At 42.6% G+C, this 16038-nt stretch overlaps 1 protein-coding gene across 1 annotated transcript in view; it reads right to left on the bottom strand.

The window, feature by feature from the left end:
* xylb (xylulokinase homolog (H. influenzae)) overlaps positions 1-16038 on the bottom strand; it is a 72390-nt gene that overhangs the window by 24858 nt on the left and 31494 nt on the right. The window lies entirely within an intron of this gene.

Here is a 16038-nt window from a genome sequence, read left to right as displayed (position 1 = left end):
AATTGTGGATTTGTGCCATAATTCATTTAGTTGTTGCTAATTTAACATACATAAATGTATTATTTTATGTATGTTATCGAGAACAACAAAATGAACAGATGTTTTTTTTTTTTTTTTTAAGGAAATAGGTGGGAGAAACCAGACTTCCTGGAGAAAACCCAATGACACTGAATCCATTCATTTAGTACGAGAGCATCGTGCTAGGAGGAGTTGTTCAGGTGGCAGGGGATGGAGGGTAAAGGGAGGAGGGTAGGGGTTAGAAAGTAGGAGGGGGGGTTGAGGGGAGGGGTTTCTATTCTTCCACTGTCCTTTCTCTTTCTCTCCTCTGTCTCTCCTTTCTTTCTCTCCTCTCCCTCTTCTCGTTCTGCTTTCTCTCCTCTCTTTCTCTTTTCTCTTGTTCTTTTCTTTCTTTCTTTTCCCTCTTCTCCATTTTCTTTCTCTCCTTTCTTTCTTTCCTGGCTTGCTCTTCTCTTTCTCTCCTCTCCCTCTTCTCATTTTTCTCTCTCTCTTCCCTTTCTTTCTTCTCCTGCTTCTTCTGCTCCTTCAACTCCTCTTTGAGCCTCTTTTCCTCGTCTTTCTTAATTTTTGCTTTCTCCTTGTCGGTTTTGCAGGCCAGTTCCTGCAGCTCTGTCTTTTCAGTAGCCAGGTTCTCCATGTCCTCCTCCATGTGTCTGGTCCTTAACAACCAGTCTCTCTCCTTTTTTAGCCAACTCTCCTCAATGTCCATTGTCGTTCTGTGCAGCTCCTCTTTCTCTGTCGTCTCCTGAGAAAGTCTTTGCTGCAGGTCGTTGACTCTGGCTTCAGATTTCTTAAACATGTTCATTAGGACCTCGAGCTCCTGCATGCACTGTTGCTTTATTTTCACCAGTTCAATGTTTTCATGTGTAAAACCGGAGATCTTTTTGTCTTTCTCTTTCATGCTGAGTTCATTTATCTTGCAGTTCTCCTGCAGAGTTTGGAGCTGAACTGCCATGTTCTTCTCCTTGCTAGTCACCTGCTGCAGGGCGTTGGTTTTGATCTCGCAGTCAGACTCGCATTTCTGCAACTTGGTCCTCATGTCCATGAGTTCCAGCCTGCACTCCTCGTTCATTGTCACCAGTGCCATGTTTTCACTCCTAACACTGGAGATCTCTTTGTCTTTTTCATTAATGATGAGCTCAATTTTCTTGTCGAAGCTCTCCTGCAGAGTTTGGAGTTGAACTACTATGTTGTTTTCCTTGCAGGTCACCTGCTGCAGGGCATTGGTTTTGGCCTCGCAGTCAGATTCGCATTTCTGGAGCTTGTCCCTCATTGCCTGGAGGTCCTCAATGCTGTCCAGGTGTGTTCTCTCCAGTGTTGTGTTTTCACCTCTAACACAGGAGATCTCTGCGTCTTTCTCTTTCATGATTTGTTCAATCTTCTTGTTGCAGCTCTCCTGCAGAGCTTGGAGTTCAGCTGCAGCTTTCTCTTCCTTTGCTCTCATTTGGTCCTTCCATGTTTCATTGAACATACCGAGTGACTTGGCAAAGGAGTCCTCCTGCGATTTAATCTTCTCGTCTTTTAGCTTCAGCTGGTTGTGGAACCAACTGATGCTCTTTCGGCAGGCAGTGAGATCTTCCGTGCAGCGGTGGAGTTCGTGCATTTTTGCACCGATCATTTGTTGATACCAAGCCTGCATCATATTCCTTTCCTGCACCCAGCTGTTCTCTCTGCTGAGCAGCTGTTGCTTCAGAGCAGCGTTTTGTTCAGCCAGCTCTTTCACAACATTTGTGTCGAGAAGTGGTTTTTTGAGGTATTGCGGCATTTGAGGGGCATTCCCCATTTGCTGGTGCCCATTTGCTTGTGCGAATGCCATTTTGTCACTTTCTGCCAACTTTGCTTAACAAAGACTGTATAGCACGGTTGGAGATGGAATACAAGATGTGGGATATAAATTAATTACTCTAATGTATTACTCGTTATTATTAATAACTCGTAATATCTCGTAATTAACTAATTGCGATTAATCATTCGTAACTTAACAGAGAGGTCAGACTTTCTGCCGTTCACTGTGAGTATCAAATGAGAAATGTGTCTGTGAAGTCAAGAGCTAGCCTACCTCAGCAGAGATCAAAGGAACTGTATGACATCACACAGGATGATGGGAACATTCTGTATGACATCATGTTTGACATCACACAGGCACATGTGTGACATCAGAATGTGATGACATCATTGGAACCCAGTGATGGCTGCATCATGTGACTTTATATTTGAAAACAAACAAACAAAAAACAATCCTGTTTGACAAGTGACATGTTTGATTTCTCCTGAAAACTAAAATACAAAAAGTACAACACTGTATCAACATATCAATAACTTCAAGACTTTTTAAAAATGCTAGTGTAAGATGAAGTATTAAAGTTGCAAACATCAACACATCAGTACTCTTATTTTGAAATTGCAGGTTAAAGCTCTTATTTTCTTATTTTTTTGTCTGAAGTTACAGACACACCCAGATTACAGTTTTGAGGTAAATCTATCCACCACTTTATTTTCCCATGATCCATTGCGTCACACCACAACGGTAGTCGGTTTTCAACCCCGTAGTAGCATTCTAGCGAGCAGAGCTGGTAGCGTTAGCCACCGGTGTAGGCACCAAATGTGGGGGCTCCGGGCTGCCAAAACCGCCCTGACTAATCTGATGTTTGTCAAGTCTGGAAAACGAATTACTGAACAAACACCACCACCTCTGTGTGCACGCCTCTGCAATTATACTAGCCTCGTAAACCAGCCTCTTGCGGAAGTGCATTTCATTTCATTCCGAGGGAGAGTCTGGCCTCATCCCCATTCTAAGCGTTTGGCCTGAAACCCTCAGAAGGCCGAGCCAATCAGCGTTGCCCGCTGTGATTGACACAGCACGTTGGCCAATCAGGGACCGACTGGTGCAAAGCCCCGTCACTACACCAACTTGCTGATTGGCTGAATGGGGTTGTCTGTCAACGCTACTACCAAAGATATTAAACCGTCTTTGCTACTCAAACACTTAGAGGGGGGATGAGGCCAGACTCTCCCGAGAAATGAAATGAAATGCATTTCCGCGAGAGGCTGGTTTACGAGGCTACAACTATACCATAGGAAAGCAAAATCCAAGAAGAGATCTCATTGTTGTCTCTTTCATTTCTCCTACACTCAAATGAGCTATATTTGATACAAAGGTGAGACTAAAGGCTTTTTCTCCTGCTTCTCAACTTAAACTCAGGAGAAATAAGCATAATATAGATCTCAAAGAAAACTCAGCCAAGACTCCCAAGATCTCATCATTCTTCTCAAATATGTCTCAGTTTTCTCATAGTGACCTCAGGAGAAAATAGCTCATCTGTGTCTCACTCTGATCAGAAGAAGAGATCTCTAAATGATATTAAATACGTCTAATTTCAGTCTCCTAAACATGAGACCATGTCAATCAAAGAATGATCTCAAAGAAAACTCAGCTATGAGACTCCCAAGATCTCATCCTTCTCAAATATGTCTCAGTTTTCTCATGGTGACCTCAGGATATACTGCTCATCTGTGTCTCACTCTGATCAAAGGAGGAGATCTCAAAGTTATATGAAATGGGTCTCATTTTTTTTTTTTAATTACCAAAGACAGTTAAAGTGCAAAGGATTGTGGGAAAATTAACGGTCACTGCTGTCAGACTGCTGTATTCTTCTGCCCGTGAAGACACTGGACAAAGGACTGGAGTTTTCCTTCATACAGTGGGTACTAGTTTCATTTGGACGATTTCACGCGAGATTCACGCGTGAGTCACGGGAGAGTCACGCGGATTTTTTGTGGAGGAGTAATTGTGTTTTCACCAGAAGCTGCAATGTGCCCAAACAACCGCCAGGTGGCATCTGTGAGCAGCAGGACGCCTCCATAAGACAGCAGCACGGAGCACTGAACACGAATGGGAAATGCAATATAGTAATAATAATACAGTATAGTTTTTCAATGAGAAAAATGTGACAACGCCAGCTACAGTATACGTCTCACTCTCTTTTTTCGGTCCTCAGTCTCGTCAGCTCCAAACACACCCGTCTGTGTTTTTAAAATGAGCCAACTACTGTACAGTAGTGCCACAGATTTCTCATTCCCCACCTTGTTTGATTGAGAGTGTAGCTGGATGATTTGTCGTGAATGAACGGGCAAGAGCCTGTGTCACTTTCGGGCTGGGCAATAAAACATAGGATATCCTGAAATAACTTTTCCTCGATAGAAATAGGCTACAAGACGCGGCCGATACAAAGTTGATAGGTTTCATTCATCCATGTTTTGACAGTGTGTGTCTGTGTGTGCCGAGTGGACCCGTTTAGAGAGACAAGCGTCTGTATGGGACAGGCTTTTATTTAATTTAGAACAAACCTTATGCTCAGCAAAAAATTGAAAATATATAGTCTAATATAATAAAATGGTTCTGTTGTTTGGCCACTGTTTAAAAATAGGTCGGATCGATCCAGAGCAGCATTCATTTACAAGTTTAATCAGCACCAATTAAACTTCTTCTAAATAAACGTAAACATTCAATAACTGGGTATGGTCAGACCACCGGCTTCTTTTTTTCTCTTCTTCCTCACAGGAGAAATGAGGTGTGCGCGCTGCGCTGCGCTGCGGTCAACTCGCTTCTCTCTGACGCGTCAGTGCTCTGTTTGTGATTTGTCTGCTGCCTTGAATCCACCCTTTACATGCGCGTTCACAGATTCACAATAAGACAAGCCAGGGTTGAGTTACCGAGTTGATAACCAGCGTCGTGGTACCGCTGATCCGGAGTGACAGTGTTGTGAAAATAGCTACAGTGAACTGGTGCTCTGGTTTTTAGGTGCTCTGCAATCTCATAGTTTCAAAGAAAATGGATTGATTGGTTTTTACTTAACGAAATGAAACGAAAACAATATTATATTAATATATTGTTGTAACTTTAGAAAATATAATCCGCTATACTACACATCTTATGAACGTGATGTAAAGTAATAACTTTATTTTTTTATATATATGTTTTTTAAATGCAGCCTCTAAAACTAGAATGAAAAATATTTGACTAGGTTCCACCTTCTCGGCTCTATTGAAAGTAATGAGCTTAATAGACATATTAGCAATGACCAATAGGTGTGCTTGTAATAATTGCTGTGACGACAGCTGGACACAATGTAACACATTAGCGACACATTAACATCCTCTTTATCTCTGACCAATGGGTGTGTTTGTGGATACTTCACTCAAGTACATTGTCAGACAAAAGTCCTGCCCCCCACAGTAGGCTACTTCACACAGCTGTTTGCTTTTTGCAACGCGTGAATCACGCTTTCCGTGAGGGAAACGTCCAAATGAAACTAGCACCCACTGTAATAGTTTGTGAACTCAACAAAAAAGGTCAGTATACTATTATACATTTTTCATTAACATATGAGATTCACTGTTAACATTTGTATTAGCTGAGAAAAAAAGTTTGAAGCTATGGTTTGAAGTTTACTACCTAGCTAACAAGATAGGGCTCTCAGATAGGGGCGGTGAATCTGTTCATCTTGCACTTCATTCATTCACTTACACATGTACTGTGGCCATACGTATAGCAAACGCCATAACCAGCCAACATAACCAACACCGTGACAAATTCCCTAAACTGTCAGGAAAGACTCATCTTGCTCTGTGTCAATCATTAAGTTAGCCGTTTGCGTCACAATCGTTAACACGCATTCACTGCCAACTCGGAAAGCTCAGAAAATGCTGCTGAAAATCAGTTGTTTCTAACTTAACTGAATTGAACACTCTCAACACACTATCTGTATAACGTAACAGCGAGGTTAATGTTATTAAATCACGACGTTTCACTGTCGTTTTTGTCCTATTGTTGTTTGAGTAGATCAGATTAAACGTCATTGATTTTAACCTGAGTCCCATAAATCAGCGGGGGGGCATGTCCGGGCAGGTCGTTGGTAACCTAGCAACACGCAGACACGGATCGGATCGAGCAGAGAAAAGAAAAAGAGAAAAGAGTTTTTAACGTGTGTTAATTCCATCTAGGTTCATTGTGGACTTCTGATGGCTGGTCGTAGGTGCCCATGGTGACCAAATGAAGCCGGTGAGTAATTTATTTACGCCTACCATAAAATAATACCGGATTCAATTTTTTTTTTTACCGGCATGGGGGTGGGAGGTGGGGAGAGCTCTGTCATACAGGAAGGTTTTCAGCCTGGATTTACAAAATAGTTTTTATTGTATTGGTTTTCTCCATTGCTGTCTATAATTTCAAATCGACCTGTATCCTAGTCATTATGGAGTGGGATTTTTCTTTAGCATCTTGATTATACACTTAGACCAGGGGTATTCAATTAAAATTCATTGAGGTCCAGTTACTAAACTTTCATCCAAGTGAAAGGTCCGAACCTTATAAAGTCCAAATGGTGTCTTATAGCCTACCCCTATGTCAAATAAATAAAATCAACAAAGTGCATTTTCATATCTATCGTCAATTTTCAACACAGGAAACATTTAACATAGTGCACTTGTATAGTAAACAACTAGCTTTTAATTATTTTTTTTTTTTACCATGAATAAAAGTAGCCCCCAGGCAAATTAATTTAAGGCCTGTATTTCAATTAAAGAGAAGAAGACAGAATAAATAAGGGGGTTTCCCTGTTTGGTTTTTTGGTGCTTTTTTTTTCCTTTCTTTTTTTGAGGCCAAGGTGTCAAAAGCATCTTGATAGCTGCACTGTCATTGCATTGTCCCCCTCCATTAAATATTGAGGCAGGCTGAAAATCACAGGATATGTCTGTTCTGTTCTGGTGATACAAGTCAGTAGTCCTGAAATAGGTGTTTCTCTAACACACATTCTACATCTCTGAAGCGACGTCTTCCCGCATACGGGCTTCCTTCTCCTTCCAAACGGGGCAGAGCTCCGCGTGAAGAAGTTTACAGACCGAGGGAGAACCGGGGGTCTGACACAACACCGGCGGAGAAGCAGGAAACAAGCACGTCGCACCGCTACGGCGTCGCTCTCGCTTGTGAGCGCACATTAAAGTAATGGGCTTGTGCGCGCAACAAGAGACCCATCTGAACGGCCCCCACACACGCACACACGCTTAAACCAAGGCGGCAGCGGCGGCCACAAACGCCCGGCGGCTCGCCTTTGACTTCAGCATCAACTTTTTTTTTTATTTTGGAGCAAGACAAGCTGTCATCAGTCCGTCTCCTTTCTCTTTCCCTCTCGGACGCACTGGCCGCGCAGGGTAAACAAACGATCTGATTGGCTCAATTGAGTGAAGCTGCCGTATTGACCTATAGCTGAGCCCGCTGTCCCGTCGGGAAAAAATGCTCCAGGAAAATGTTAACTTATTAGAGATTGGTCTCGGGTCCGGATCGAAGCATCACTCGGTCCGGGTCCGGACCGAGGTCCGCCATTTTAGTGGGGCTGCTTAAGTCCATTTTTGAGCCGAATCGTTCACTTCATGGTACAAGCACCAAATTTGGTACAAATGATGTCCAGGACATACCTTCTAATAAAAGTACGTTGCCCAGCTGAAAATCCAAGAGGGCCGCCAGTTTTCAAGATGGCCGCCTCGTCAAACGCCAAAAAAAGGTTTTCGAGGTAGAACTTGAATTAACAGAAGAATGTTAATGATCCAAGCATCAAAATGAATGTATTATGACTGGAATAACTCGATGGTGTCAATTGAATTCCAATATGGCCACCAATTTTCAAGATAATGGCTATTAAATGACTAAAAAGTAGCGTTTTCGCGTTTTTTCTTCAGTTTTCTGCAATGATCTTAAGTGAAAATCTGCAGAATTCTGAGGGATGTGTTTTTTGTGTGAATCATTTGTGAAAATGTGTCCAAACTTTTGACTGTCACTCACCACACACACACACACACGCACACACACACACATACAGCAACACAAGCGTTCTTTACTGAAATAAAAGTACTAATTTAGCAATATAAATGATAATTCATTAAAATTCTGTGGTCAACATTTATTGGTTAGTAATTTTTTATAAGAGTGATGTCAAAGCACAACCAGGGCACACTGGTGACATCACTGCTGTGAGACTCAGCATGGGGTTCAGTGTCAGCTTGTAGTGTACTAACTGTAGTTGTAGTTTACTAACTGTTGTAGTGGTGTACTCACTGTAGTTGTAGTATACTTTAGTGTCCCAAATGCTATCTAATAAGCCCCTGTATAGACTCAACTAGAAGTTTAGTTAGTTGTAGTATTGTAGTTAGATAGCCGCACCTGAATTGACAGGATGTGCCAGCGCGGGATAGCCGAGCCAAGGGTAACGGGGCTTTAGTTACCTGGATGGTGTACAGATCGCACGGGATTTATGGCACTGGATGAACGATCGGGCTAGGTGTAGGGCACCAGATACTTGAACCTAGTTGTATCCCATATTCCAATGTGCTATGATATTTTGTATGTTTGGGTGGTAAAAGGATAATCCCTCGACCTTCAACTGTATAAGATGTCTGCCGATAATCCATTGAGTTGTGCTACTAAAACTGACTGGAGCAAGTGTTGCCTCTGTCAGACAAATACAAAAGCTATGCTTTGACACCTTTTCTGTGTTTTTTATACCGTTATCTAAAAATTAAAAGAAAAAAAAAAAAAAAAAAGAAAAAAATAGCCTATACAAAAAAAAAAAAAAAAAAATGGGGGAGACAAAGACAGCCTCTACGTGGCCTCCCCTACAAGTAGCTTACAGGTCCAAAAGCTTTAAGTGAAACTAATGTCTTTGGGCTCTACTTTCGTGAACTAGGTGCAGGTGCAGCGGATCAGGCCTGCGCCTCGCCTTCGCTTCTCCAACGGGGAGTGGTCAGGAGCAGATTGCGATTTTCCTTCGAAACGCAGCGGAGCGCATCCCGCCTACTTCCCTCCCACCGGCGCAAATGGCATAGAGGGAGGAGAGAAGGCGTGGAGTGGGTTTGACACAGCCGAGTCAGATCTTCACCAATCAAATGAGCTCCTCTCCTCGCCTTTCAATCCGCCGCGCGCGCAAGGCGGACGTTTGATTTCACCGTGGAAGAGAAGATGTGAATCAGCACCTACAGATTACAGCGGGGACAGCTCTCCATTCCGACACCCCTCCACTTCGACACCCCGCTGTTCCGAAATAGCCCCACTTCGAAACACCGCTACTCCGACACCCCCTCCTCCCCCCCACAGCTGTCCAAGGTGCTGAACCGCGTGACGTTGTTTACATTCTGCTTTGTGGCTTGTCTGTGAAACGTGCGCTGCTTAGGGACTGGGCAGATCTGTCCCACTTGCTTTCTCCCCGACTCCGTTGTTGGAGATCTCCCACACAGTAATAGAAATACACTTTTTTTCTTTTTCTCCCCCCCTGCTCCGCTCGAGCACGGCTGAAGCCGGCTTGAGCTCACACGGGCGCGAGGCTGCTGCAGCCGCCGCTCGCACTGACAGCTGACTGAGGGAGATGCTTTGGTTGGGCTTAGGCAATGAAGAAAGGAGTTGGTTAAGTTTAGTAAAAAAGACCAGGTAGAGGCTAGACAGGCTAGAAGCATAATGAACGTTATATGTCATTAATATGAAGTATTTGCTTGTTTTGCAGTTAATTATGCACATGATCCGTTTGACCCCAAAAAGGAAAAAAGGATCAATGCGCACTGCGCGCTGGGGGTTTCCCCCAATAGCCTTTTCGGAGTAGCGGGGTCTTTAGAAAAAATAGAAAACCCCGCTATTACGATGAATGGAAGTCTATTGTCGGAAAGGCGGGGCTTCGGAAAGGCGGGGTGTAACCGATTACAGCATAGACATTCAGCACATCTATATCGATTGTCCCGTCACACTGATGACAGATCAAAGGCTGCACAGATGAAAGATGAGGATGGATTACTGCTGTGTTGACACTACACGATTATCTGCTATATTTATGTATTTACTTATTGATTTATTGAGCCGCATCGTCACGCGACCATAACAAATAAAACTGAAAACAAATAAACTATCATCTCTCACAGCAAACCACAATCAGCCTGGCATCATAGTGAGCAGATATTAACATCTCCCCTCTCAGGTAAATTCTAAAGAAAAAAGAAAAAGAGAGACGCTCTGTGATGCTTCCGTTACACACAGCTGTTTGTTTATATTGTGATCTGTGCACACGTGTTTAAATATAGGTTACTAAATATGAGTGTCTTTATTAATGGAAAAGGGGTGTGTGTGTTTTGTTTTTTGTTTTTTTTTACTGGGCAACAGCTCTCAATCTGTCAGAGCAAGTGAGACGGGAGGAAACTGATGTTCTGGTCCGGTCCAAGCTGGCAGTGTCCGGTCGCGCGAACAGACCTCACGGGCTGATGATGCAAAAGTAGTCTGGGAGGGAGGAGGGAGGAGGAGGGAGCAGGTCTATCTATCTATCTAACCTATATTTAAACACGTGTGCACAGATCACAGCATAAACAAACAGCTGTGCGTAACGGAGGCATTTCAGTTTTATTTGTTATGGTCGCGTGACGATGCGGCGCTGGCCCCTAATAAATCAATAAGTAAATAAATAAATAAATAGCTGATAATCTGCAACGGCACAGTGTGTAGTGTCAACACCTGCTCTTGGGACATCCACGGCTGTCTCAGTCCCTCCCTGGTTTCATCTGTGTTAATTCAGTCAGGCTGAGTTTCCATTACGCAAGCCTTTGATCTGCCATCAGTGTGACGGGACAATCTATATAGATATAGGTGTATGTGCTGATTCAGATACAATAAATAGGGGTTATTGTGATGATTATTATTATTATGATTATTGTTAATTGCATTTAAATGTGCCTGGAAGTGTGGAAATCTGCCTGTGGGGTCTTGGTGACGTGTCTGCACTGCGGAGCTGGGCAGTCAAATTGCCACTGCGCTGGCTGCGCTTCGCCTTGCGCTGAGAGTAGACCAGGTTGGAGCTGGCGAGCTTTCAGCGCACTCTCCGCGCGGTCTATCGGCAACAAATTGTCACTGCGCCACGGCGAATCTGTCGACATCTCCCCCTGCTGCGCGACCACTCCCATCTCAGCGCACAGCAGTCTGCCAATTTACCGAATCCGCTGCGCACCTTGTTGCACTGGACGATAATACCACTTCGCCAGCTGCGTCAGGGCTCGCTTCGCTGCGCCACCCTGAGTTGCGCCAAGAAATTAGGGCCCCTAGTTTGTGAGTGTTTTTTTCATTTAATTCGCATTGTATCATCATAATATTCAATAATTTTGATTTTCTAAATGCAGAGTTGTATTTCTCATGTGCAAAAACACATATTTCAATGTATAAACCATCAGAATAGGACTATTCAATCAAAATATAGTTCAAACGCTGTTTCAAACCACTTCGAATGGCGGCCATCTTGAAAAATGGTGGCCACTTTGTTTGTTCAAGTGGGCAACGTACTTTTATGAGATAGTAGGTCCAAAAGCACTTGTGTACCAAATTTGGCGCTTGTACCACAAAGTGAACGATTTTTCATTAATGTGCTCCACTATTTGGTGATGCCTGACTTAGACCATTAGGCCTATAGGAATGTCATTTTACAGATAACTGAATTGACATAGTGTTAGTGTAATAAAATATGCTTGGAAAAATCTAAGCCAATTTTCTCTGTTTTGTTTGCAACCACCAGTACGTGAGGCGGTGTACGACGATGGAGAACTACCAGTAGGAGGAGGTCAAGCTTAAGAAGGCCCTCATAAATAAGCCATCAGAGGTCAGTAAAGTGACTGGCTTTTCGGGTGTCACATTTACTTGTTCACCGGTAGTGATTTTTTTTTTTTTTTTTACCGTTGATTGATATGTTTTTACACCAGTGGTTCTCAACTGGTGGCTCAGGACCCAAAGGGGGGTTCATTTTCAGTGGGTTGCAGATTCAATAATCCTTTGTAACTTTTTTCAAAATTACAACTTGTTTTTATTATGACAGTCATAATGACAGTCATAGAATTGAGAAAGATAGTCAGACTATCTTTCTCAAATCTATGAGACTTTTTTTTCTCAAAAATTTACAAGAATATGTGCTAGTGGATGTGTTTGCTATCACTGTTAAAAATGTATGGCCTGGTTCACTCCTGTACAATGGTATGGATGTTGAATCAATGCAAAATAAATTGATCTTAAGTTTCACAGTTGAGTATTATTTATTTCTTCCATTGTATTCTCAATTTTGTTTTACTTTAGTCTCAAAGTCATTCTCACCTTATCTCAGTTGTTTTCTCCTAAGGGGGTTTTAGGAGCAATAATTCAGACTGAGGTGATCTCAAGAAGAGAGTCAATTGAGATCTGTCTTACAACTCTTAAGTTCTCCATGTGCCTTTTTAGGAGCAATAAACGAGACATAAATGAAATCACAAAGATACAATGATGAGATCTCCCAGATCTCAGTTTTGCTCCTAAGGGGGTTTTAGGAGCAATAATTCAGATTGAGGTGATCTCAAGAAGAGACGGAATTGAGATCTGTCTTACAACTCTTTAGTGCTCCTCGTGGCTGTCTAGGAGCAATTAGTCTTGCTCGCCAGACCCTCCTCCAGAGAAGAAGGAGAGTCTGGCTGCTCCGCCTATGATTCTGCGATCAGAGAAAAAAACGCTCCGGCCGTTTGGAATTCTTTCAACCAGTCACAATCGTTGTGGTCGGCGCCGTAGCAACGCCGTAGCAACGGTGCGCTTGCAAAATATTGCCGGTTGGAAACTGGATTTCGGTCCGCGGTGTAACGACGGTCGGCAACCGTTGACAGATATTTATTATTTTGTTTGGTTTAACGGCGGTTGGCAACCGCTGACGGATATGTATTCTTCTGTTCGGTTCATGACACGGATCCATGGTTCAGTTCCTATTGTTGTTTGTTGATGTTTCCCTTTACCGGGCGGACTGTGAAAGCTGCAGCACGGAGGCGGGACTTCCGCCGGGTGGCTCGTTCCGACCAATCAGAGGCTAATCGCAGCAACGCACTTCCGTCAGGCCAGACTAAGGAGCAATAAACAAGACATGAATGAAATTATAAAGATACAATGATGAGATCTCCCATAATCTCAAACCTTTTGCTCCTAAGGGGGTTTTAGGAGCAATAATTCAGATTGAGGTGAGCTAAAAAAGATGCACAAATAAGATCTCATAAAGATATCCAACTGAGATCTCCCTACTTTCTCAGGAGTTCAAGAAAAGACTATCATGAGCAAAAAAGTTTTCCTCTGAGTCATGGCTATCGTAGCCGTTAGCTTCGCTGCTGCTGACAGCTAACAGCAGCAGCAAACCAACATCAGGACGTCAGCTGTTAAAACCCTCCCGTTGTGGGACACAACATGAAACTACTCCAGTTAGCTCAGTCATGTTGGAACAAAGATATCTGCTGGAAAAAATATTTTTTTCATGGGCTGTTTATTGAATTATTTAAGACACTGCTAACAGCTATGGTTAGCCCGGCTAACATTAATCTAAAATGTAATGAATGGAGTGTCATGGCGACACCCAGCGTCCTTCTCCGGAAAGTGGTGTATAAATCATCTTTAAAAAAAAGAGAGATAGGCCTACTGGAAACTTGGCTTTAGGTATAGCTAACAATTCAATTTTTCATTTTGTTTAAAATGTAGTCTAATAGATATAGCCTAAAATAATTGTGCATTTAATTAGAGAAAAAATATATTTTGTCCCATTAATGTGATTATTTTATTTTTTAGATTTTCTGTTGACCAACTAACAATCTGACTAACAAGACAAACACTAGGTAAAATGCAGGTAAACTCTGACTTGGTGGCTATAATTACATGGGTGTTCTTGAAGTGTTATTGTTAGGGATACAAATACCTCTAGACTTGGGCAAATTTTATCATCAGCAGTTCTGTTTTATCCAATTTTGCTGTAAATTTTTAGTTTACACAGTGCTAAACCTAATCTATATTCACATTTGTGATTTTCAAAGTGTAACAGCTCCACTAAATGTCATCTCACTGCTGAAAGAAAAAAAAGTCAATTATGTAATTATGTGAAGACATACACAGAATTTTTGAACATGAAATGGTATAATGGCCAGGGATTGGCCTTGGAAAAATTGGAACATGCCTTTCCCAAGGTCCTAGAGGCCTGGGAAAGAAAACAGTTTCCTTCCCTTGTCTCCAGGAGTATGCCCACCTATAGAGATTTAGGGCTATATTTTTGTCAAACCTGATTCTAATGCTACTTTTGAGGACTAATGCTACTTTTGCGGCCGTCATGACGGACGTCCGCGGCACAACACGTCAGTTAAACAGACTGTCGCTTCTTTTTTTTCAATCGTTTTTGCTCAGTGTTCTTTGATCTTTTGATCCCAGTCTGGAATGAGAGCAGGGCTTTGTTTTGGTACGTGATATGAGACGCGACCGGCACGATGACGTGGCGGCACGTAACGCTCAACGTCATCACGTAAATTAGCGGGTTGACCTGGGTCTGGCGTTCCCACTGTAAGCTGATCGGAGCCGAGCCGATTGAAGGCGATTTTAACCCGCGTCGCTTGCCGAGTCGTTTGACCCGCGTCTCGGTGCGCCTTTCCCACTGCCCCCAAAAGCCGATTGTTAGCGGGTTTAAACGGCTTTTTGACCAGTGGGAAAGGGGTAATAGATAGCTAGTGTACTGTAGATCTTCACTGCTTTTGCTGCAGCATCTTCACACCTTTTCTCAAGTACTTGTGGATTTGTGCCATCATTCAATTGTTGTTAATTTAACATGTATGTAAATGTATTATTTTATGTATGTTATCAAGAACAACAAAATGAACAGAACAAATGTTTGTTTTTTTTACGAAATAGGTGGGAGAAACCAGACTTCCTGGAGAAAACCCAATCTTGACACTGAATCCATTCATTTAGTACGAGAGCATCATGCTATAGGAGGAGTTGTTCAGGTGGCAGGGGATGGAGGGTAAAGGGAGGAGGGTAGGGGTTAGAAAGTGGGAGGAAGGGGTTGAGGGGAAGGAGAGAGATTTCATAGAGAGATAGAGATTATTTTGATAGAGAGAAAGAAAAAGGGAGATTTCATAGAGAGGTGGTTGGTGGAATATCTTCTCTGCTTTTCTCAAATACTTGTGGATTTGTGTCATCATTCATTCAGTTGTTGTTGATTAACATGTATAGATTTATGTTTGTTATCAAGAACAACAAAATTAAAGCCCCCATACAAACTTTTCATTTAGTGTTGATTTTGGCGGCCCCCTGTGGACCAAAGCGGTGGTGTTTTGCTGGAATGAAGATGCATTTCCCACTGTCATGAAGAGGTTTGTCTGGCCGACGCGTGTAGATTTGTTTTGGAAACGTTGCAAAGAAGACAGGACTTGCTTTGAAAACTTTTTTTTTTAGCGTGCATATGGATGAGGTTATTCGTATCGTTTGGTCAGTGGTCCGACCCGACCATGCCTTCCAGAGGTATAGAATTAGACTACTTAGAAATAGCGTATCTTCACACTGATGGGCTCATTTGCTGTTGTAGGTAACAGAGACACATCAGCAGAAACCAGAGACTTTTGCGTATCCAGTTAAAAGCTCCGTACCGGGACTTTAACAGAACAGATGTTTTTTTTTTTTGTTTTTTTTAAACTATATAGGTGGGAGAAACCAGACTTCCTGGAGAAAACCCAATCTTGACACTGAATCCATCCTTTTAGTACGAGAGCATCATGCTAGGAGGAGTTGTTCAGGTGGCAGGGGATGGAGGGTAAAGGGAGGATGGTAGGGGTTAGAAAGTGGGAGGGGGGGTTGAGGGGAGGGAGAGAGATAGAGATTATTTTGATAGAGAGAAAGAGAAAGGGAGATTTCATAGAGAGATGGTCGGTGGGATATCTTCTCTGCATTTTTCAAATGCTTGTGGATCTGTGTCATCATTCATTCAGTTGTTGCTGACATAGATACATAGATTGATTAATGTATGTATGTTATCAAGAACAACAAAATGAACATAACAGATGTTTTTTTTTTTTTTGACGAAATAGGTGGGAGAAACCAGACTTCCTGGAGAAAACCCAATCTTGACACTGAATCCATTCATTTAGTACGAGAGCATCATTCTAGGAGGAGTTGTTCAGGTGGCAGGGGATGGA

Source organism: Trachurus japonicus, chromosome 20, assembly GCF_045865225.1.
Source record: "Trachurus japonicus isolate A0001 chromosome 20, Traja_1.0".
NCBI classification, from domain to species: Eukaryota; Metazoa; Chordata; class Actinopteri; order Carangiformes; family Carangidae; genus Trachurus; species Trachurus japonicus.
The sequence above is the reverse complement of the archived record's forward strand: the minus strand, read 5'-3'. Positions and strand labels throughout refer to the sequence as shown.